The following is an 8,345-nucleotide window of genomic DNA, read 5'->3' on the forward strand; positions in this document are numbered from 1 at the left end:
CCCTTGACTAGGACTCAAAATCCTATAAGGAAACTCTCTCCCTCCAGCCTATAAATACAGCGCCACAAGACGACACAAGGTACGCCATCTACAGTACACTCTACTGTTGTCCTACTATTGAGCTCTACTGACTTGACCGTCGGAGTTGCTCCGGGGAACTAGCCCCGCCGTTTGTCCATTTGCAGGTCGGCTTGTTCACCTGACCAGCTCACCAGCTCGCTCCCTCTCAGCTCGCTCAACTCGTCGTCGGAGCTACTCCGAGGAGTTAGCCCCCTCCGTTTATTTTTCTCTCTGCAAGACAGGTCGTTCATTCTCTCCCTGTCAGTTAGGCCCATCAGCTCGCTCAACCCGTCGCAATTCAGCTCAGATCTTGTTTTTGGCAGCCGCATCAATTGGCGCCGTCTGTTGAAAACGTAATTCTTCTTTTGCAAAAACATGCCAAAGACTAGATCTGAGAAGAACGCTGACGGATCCAACGGAAACGAGCCAAGCGGCCCCCACAATCCTCATCAGAACCCAACTCCTGGAGATGAGGGGACGGGGCTCTCACGACTCCCGCCTGAGCAACTAGTGCGGATAGTGGGGGAAAACCTACCAACTTTCGAAACAATTATGAACTACCTCAAAAGGCAGACAAGAGGCCATCAAAACCAAAGGCCCAACAAGGCCCGGAAAACGGGTGGAACCGAGTCATCGGGATCTAGAGCGGGAAGCCCTAACCCCGGCAAAAGCAAGCGCGGAGAGAGCTCACGCGTGAACAGGTCGAGATCCAGGAGCTCTTTCATAGAAAATCCCGAGCTGAACACTCAGAGCCCTTCCAGGGGTTGATAAAAGGGGAGCTCTCCCGCAGGAGAGAGGAGTACCAGATACAAGACGAACTGGACCTGTTGCTAGATCCAGAGGTGAACAGATATACCGCCTCTCCCTTCATCCCTGACATTGAGAACTACCCGTTGCTTGCGAAGTTCAAAATACCGACCATGAAATCCTACGACGCGACTACGGATCCAAAGGATCATCTGTTCGCATTCTTGACACAAATACGCCTACAAACGGCCGCCGATGCAGTTACATGTAAGACCTTTCCAATATTCCTGGAGGGAAAGGCACGCCAGTGGTTCCAGGGACTACCCTCCAGGTCAGTTCGGTCCTTCAGCCAGCTTGCGCGACTGTTCTCAGCTCAGTTCATTTCATCACGAGTCTTTTCCAAGAGTACTGCTCACCTGATGACGGTTCAGCAAAGGCTCGAGGAATCGCTGCGTAAGTATATGGTCCGATTCAACAACGAGTCCCTCCAGGTCCGGGATCGGGACGATAAGATCATCATGGCCGCCTTCATCAACGGATTACGCAAACAGAAACTATATACTGAGTTCGTGGAGAAACCTCTCAAGTCAATTCGGGAGATGCTGGACCGAGCTCACGAGAAGTTTAATGCAGTGGAAGCTAATCGCTTGAAGGGTGAACAGGAGAAACTACGAGGCCAAAGATGGTAGAACTTCTCTGTTCGGCCTCAAAACAGAGATGATAGAATTTCTTTGTTCGGCCTCAAAATAAAATGGAGATGATATAATTTCTTCTGTTCAGCCTCCAAACAAAGAGAGTAGAATTCCTTTGTTCGGCATCTAGTTGAGTAATGACCTGCCGACTCTTCCATTCGGTCTCCAGTCACAGAGGAGACCGAACAAGCTATCGAGGTCGTACAGGCCGCAAGAGCCGCCGAGACCGAGTTGACCGGAGACGCAACTGAGGCCGAGCAGGCCGGAGAAGCTGCCAAGGTCGTACAGGCCGTAAGAGCCGCAAAGGCCGAGCTGACCGGAGACACAGCTGAGGCCGAGTAGGTCGGAGAAACTGCCGAGACCGAACAGGCCGGAGAAGCTGTCTAGATCGTACAGGCCGCAAGAGCCGCCAAGGCCGAGCTGATCGGAGACGCAGCTGAGGTCGAGCAGGCCGGAGAAGCTGCCGAGGTCGTACAGTCCGTAAGAGCCGCAAAGGCCGAGTTGACTGGAGACACAATTGAGGCCGAGCAGGTCGGAGAAACTGCTGAGATCGAACAGGCCGGATAAGCTGCCGAGGTCATACAGACCGCAAAAGCCGCCGAAGCCGAGCTGGCCGGAGACGCAGCTTAGGCCGAGTAGGTCGGGGAAGTTGCCGAGATCATACGAGCCGCAAAAGCCGACGAGGCCAATCTGACCGGAGACACAGCTGAGGCCGAGCAGGTCGGAGAAACTGTCGAGGCCAAATAGGTCGGAGAGGCTATACAGGCCGAAGAAACCAAGGAGGTTGCTGAATAGACCATCCCAACCTAGACATTGTATATTGATAGAATATCAAGCAAGGGTGTGGAGTCGGACCCCTCTTAATCAGCCCTACGGGGGAAGAATTGACTTACGCCTTGAGGTTCGACTTCAGGGTCTCAAATAACGAGTTCGAATATGAGACTCTTTCATTAAAACTCACTCACTCTATCCATACATGACCTGAGTTGTTTGGTCGCGCATGGTCCTATCTTTTCGTGTAAATATATGAACTATTTGGAAGTCAGTTCACGCGCTAGCTCGGAGTGTGTTCGCGCAAGTGTATTTTGACAGCGTGATAAGAAAGACATGAATGAAAAATTTTGCTAAGTATAGAAGAAACAAAAGTCTATTAAAACCATAAGAGTCTATTTACAAAGGAGCTCATACAAAAAACGAACTGGTCCTGCTCAGTTCGGTCTTACAAGTTACTCGAGCAAGAGCCGTCATCGTGGAATCATGGGTCGCACACCGAACTGACTCTTCGCCAAGAAATTTGGTCCAGACTCATGCGACTTTTTCGATGACTCTAGACTCAAAGGGGGGCTAGTGTAGTGGGGCAAATTTTCCAGTAGCCACGTATCAGTTCAGACATGATGACCTGTCAGTTCGGTTAACCAATCTACGAATGCTACGTGTCAGCTCGGATGCTGTGATATGACAGCTCGGGCAGAGCAGCTCGGACATAGAGAGTATCAGTTCGGCTGCACCACAAGCCGTGTGGGTTTAATGGGCCGCGCCTCCCAAATCTTTTGGGATCCACGGGTGAAACCCTAGCAAGACTCCCCCTTTACTAGGACTCAAAATCCTATAAAGAAACTCTCTCCCTCCAGCCTATAAATACAGCGCCACAAGACGACACAAGGTACGCCATCTACAGTACTCTCTACTGTTGTCCTACTCTTGAGCTCTACTGACTTGACCGTCGGAGTTGCTCCGGGGAACTAGCCCCGCCGTCTATCCATTTGCAGGTCGGCTCGTTCACCTGGCCAGCTCGCCAGCTCGCTCCCTCTCAGCTCGTCGTCGGAGCTACTCCGAGGAGTTAGCCCCCTCCGTTTATTTTTCTCTCTGCAGGACAGGTCGTTCGTTCTCTCCTTGTCAGTTCGGCCCATCAGCTCGCTCCCTCCCAGCTCGCTCAACCCGTCGCAGCTCAGTTCAGATCTTGTTTTTGACAGCCGCATCAATTGGCGCCGTCTGTGGGAAACGTAATTCTTCTTTTGCAAAAACATGCCAAGGACTAGATCTCATAGGAACGCTGACGGATCTAACGGAAACGAGTCAAGCGGCCCCCACAATCCTCATCAGAACCCAACTCCTGGAGATGAGGGGACGAGGCTCTCACGACTCCCGCCTGAGCAACTGGTGCGGATAGTGGCAGAAAACCTGCCAACTTTCGAAGCAATTATGAACTACCTCAAAAGGCAGACAAAAGGCCATCAAAACCAATGGTCCAAGGCTCGGAAAGCGGGTGGAACCGAGTCATCGGGATCTAGAGCGGGAAGCCCTAACCTCCGGCAAAAGCAAGCGCGGAGAGAGCTCACGCGTGAACAGGTCGAGGTCCAGGAGCTCTTTCATTGGAAATCCCGAGCTGAACACTCAGAACCCTTCCAGGGGTTGACAAAAGGGGAGCTCTCCCGCAGGAGAGAGGAGTACCAGATACAAGACGAACTGGACCTGTTGCTAGATCCAGAGGCGAACAGATATACCGCCTCTTCTTTCGTCCTTGACATTGAGAACTACTCGTTGCCTGCGAAATTCAAAATACCGACCATGAAATCCTATGACGCGACTACGGATCCGAAGGATCATCTGTTCGCATTCTTGACACAAATGCGCCTACAAACGGCCGTCGATGCAGTCAGATGTAAGACCTTTCCAATGTTCCTGGAGGGAAAGGCACGCCAGTGGTTCCAGGGACTACCCTCCAGGTCAGTTCGGTCCTTCAGCTAGCTCGCGCGACTGTTCTCAGCTCAGTTCATTTCGTCACGAGCCTTTTCCAAGAGTACTGCTCACCTGATGACAGTTCAGCAAAGCCCCGAGGAATCGCTGCGTGAGTACATGGTCTGATTCAACAACGAGTCCCTTCAGGTCCGGGATCAGGACGATAAGGTCATCATAGCCGCATTCATGAACGGACTGCGCAAACAGAAACTATATACTGAGTTCGTGGAGAAACCTCCCAAGTCAGTTCGGGAGATGCTGGTCTGAGCTCACGAGAAGTCTAATGCAGTGGAAACTAATCGCTTGAAAGGTGAACAGGAGAAACTACGAGGCCAGAGATGGTAGAACTTCTCTGTTCGGTCTCAAAACAGAGATGATAGAATTTCTTTGTTCAGCCTCAAAACAAAGAGAGTAGAATTCCTCTGTTCGGCATCTAGTCGAGTAATGACCTGCCGACTCTTTCGTTCGGTCTCCAGTCTCAGAAAAAAAATTTAGGGTAAAGTCACATTGTTCTATAACTGATCTAAGGCAATCAAACCACCTGAATAAGTATATAATTTTCTCGATAACTCATCTTGAAGTAGTTAGTGACGTACAACTGCAGATCATTTTTTCGCTAAGCCGACTTCGAAAAACAAGTGCTGAGTCCCCTATTTCTTTGCAAAGCTGGCCGCAAGAGTAGAAAACTATGATCAATTAAGTATTCATATATAGGAAAAAAAATAGACAAGGTGCAATTATGACATACCATTCGAAGCACGCCGAGTAACAAGGGGCATTTAGTTGCACTAGACTTCTACGGAGGATCACCTGAATCGTCAACCTCAAAGTCAAGTTGGGTAACCAATATAGCAGACCTAATCCTCCAACATGAAAAATAGATGTGAGACATACAATATATAGTTATGTTAGGGGAACAAGTGCTTATGTTCGAAATGTCAAGTATAAAAAAAGTCAGCAAAGCTGTCCCCGAGCAATTACGACAAAAAATAAGCTAATATAGATGATCCATAGAAAAATAAGGAAAGGGGATTTCATTGTGTACATATGTGAAAGGTGAGCGCCGTAAGCTGTGATAGAAAACCGTACCAAACGAAAGACAGAACCTAAAACCGTACTAATCCCTGCTGTTCTTATGCAGGTAAACTCATGGAAAAGATGGGATTATTAAATAGAGGTTCCCAAAAAGTTGACAAGAAAACGGCAAAAGAGATGTCAGCCTAATCCGTCGATAAACTAATTCGGACCCTTACACGCCCAAAGTAAGTGTCAGAGGAAAAAGGAAAAAGGGAATGTAGCTGCACTTGGACTTATGAAGCTACTCGAAACGCTTCTTAGGGAGGGGGGAGCTTGTTGCGTCAAATTGGCTGGAATCCGTAAACGTAGCGGGTAGAACAACGAAGCCTACTTTGTTGAGTTGAGTGGGCCATTAACAATGGGGGATCTGCTAATTTGGCAAGTGATGCGGCTGTCAAAAACAAGATCTAAGTTGAGCTACGGTGGGTTGAGCGAGCTGGGAGGGACCGAGCTGATGGGTCGAACAGACAGGGAGAGAACGAACGACCTGTCCTGCAGAGAGAAAAATAAACGGAGGGGGCTAACTCCTCGGAGTAGCTCCGACGACGAGCTGAGCGAGCTGAGAGGGAGCGAGCTGGCGAGCTGGCCAGGTGAACGAGCCAACCTGCAAATGGACAGACGGCGGGGCTAGTTCCCCGGAGCAACTCCGACGGTCAAGTCAGTAGAGCTCAAGAGTAGGACAACAGTAGAGAGTACTGTAGATGGCGTACCTTGTGTCGTCTTGTGGCGCTGTATTTATAGGCTGGAGGGAGAGAGTTTCTTTATAGGATTTTGAGTCCTAGTAAAGGGGGAGTCTTGCTAGGGTTTCACCCGTGGATCCCAAAAGATTTGGGAGGCGCGGCCCATTAAACCCACACGGCTTGTGGTGCAGCCGAACTGATACTCTCTATGTCCGAGCTGCTCTGCCCGAGCTGTCATATCACAGCATCCGAGCTGACACGTAGCATTCGTAGATTGGTTGACCGAGCTGACAGGTCATAATGTCTGAACTGACACGTGACTACTGGAAAATTTGTCCCACTACACTAGCCCCCCTTTGAGTCTAGAGTCATCAAAAAAGTCGCATGAGTCTGGACCAAATTTCTCGGCGAAGAGTCAGTTCGGTGTGGGACCCATGATTCCACGATGACGGCCCTTGCTCGAGTAACTTGTAAGACCGAACTGAGTAGGACCAGTTCATTTTTTGTATGAACTCCTTTGTAAATAGACTCTTATGGATTTAATAGACTTTTGTTTCTTTTATACTTAGCAAAATTTTTCATTCATGTCTTTCTTATCACGCTGTCTAAATACACTTGCGCGAACAGACTCCGAGCTAGCGCGTGAACTGACTTCCAAATAGTTCATATATTTGCACGAAAAGATAGAACCATGCACGACCAAACAACTCAGGTCATGTATGGATAGAGTGAGTGAGTTTTAATGAAAGAGTCTCATATTCGGATTCGTTATTCGATACCCTGAAGTCGAACCTCAAGGCGAAAGTCAATTCTTCCCCCCGTAGGGCTGATTAAGAGGCTCCACACCCTTGCTTGATATTCTATCAATATACGATGTCTAGGTTGGGATGGCCTATCCAGCAACCTCCTTGGTTTCTTTGGCTTGTTTAGCCTCTCCGACCTATTTGGCCTCGATATCTTTTCCGACCTGCTCGGCCTCAGCTGCGTCTCGGGTCAGATTGGCCTTGTCGGCTTTTGCGGCCCGTATGACCTCGGCAACTTCTCCGACCTACTCGACCTCAGCTGCGTCTCCGGCCAGCTCGGCTTCGGAGGCTCTTGCGGCCTGTATGACCTCGACAGCTTCTCCGGCCTGTTCGATTTCAGCAGTTTCTCCGACCTGCTCGGCCTCAGCTATGTCTCCGGTCAGCTCGGCCTTTGCGGCTCTTACGGCTTGTACGACCTAGGCAGCTTCTCCGGCCTGCTCGGCCTCAGCTGCGTCTCCGATCAGCTCGGCCTCGGCGGCTCTTGCGGCCTATACGACCTCGACAGCTTTTCCGGCCTGTTCGATCTCGGCAGTTTCTCCTACGTACTTGGCCTCAGTTGTATCTCTGGTCAGCTCGGCCTTTGCAGCTCTTACGGTCTGTACGACCTCGGCAGCTTCTCCGACCTGCTCGGCCTCAGTTGCGTCTCCGGTCTGCTCGGCCTCGGCGGCTCTTGCGGCCTGTACGACCTCGGTAGCTTGTTCGGTCTCCTCTGCGACTGGAGACCGAACGGAAGAGTCGACAGGTCATTACTCGACTAGATGCCGAACAGAGGAATTCTACTCTCTTTGTTTGGAGGCCGAACAGAAGAAATTATGTCATCTCCATTTTGATTTTGAGGCCGAACAAAGAAATTCTATCATCTCTGTTTTGCGGCTGAACAGAGAAGTTCTACCATCTCTGGCCTCGTAGTTTCTCTTGTTCACCCTTCAAGCGATTAGCTTCCACTGCATTAGACTTCTCGTGAGTTCGGTCCAGCATCTCCCGAACTGACTTGGGAGATTTCTCCACGAACTCAGTATATATTTTCTGTTTGCGTAGTCCGTTGATAAAGGCGGCCATGATGACCTTATCGTTCCGATCCCGGACCTGGAAGGACTCGTTGTTGAATCGGACCATGTACTCACGCAGCGATTCCTCGGGCATTTGTTGAACTGTCATCAGGTGAGCAGTACTCTTGGAAAAGACTCGTGACGAAATGAACTGAGCTGAGAACAATCGCACAAGTTGGCTGAAGGACCGAACTGACCTGGAGGGTAGTCCCTGGAACCACTGGCATGCCTTTCCCTCCAGGAACATTGGAAAGGTCTTACATCTAACTGCATCGACGGCCGTTTGTAGGCGCATTTGTGTCAAGAATGCGAACAGATGATCCTTTGGATCCGTAGTCGCGTCGTAGGATTTCATGGTCGGTATTTTGAATTTCGCAGGCAGCGGGTAGTTCTCAATGTCAGGGACGAAGGGAGAGGCGGTATATCTGTTTGCCTCTGGATCTAGCAACAGGTCCAGTTCGTCTTGTATCTGGTACTCCTCTCTCTTGCGGGAGAGCT

The sequence above is a fragment of the Coffea arabica genome, chromosome 2c (assembly GCF_036785885.1).
Source record: "Coffea arabica cultivar ET-39 chromosome 2c, Coffea Arabica ET-39 HiFi, whole genome shotgun sequence".
Taxonomy (NCBI): Eukaryota; Viridiplantae; Streptophyta; class Magnoliopsida; order Gentianales; family Rubiaceae; genus Coffea; species Coffea arabica.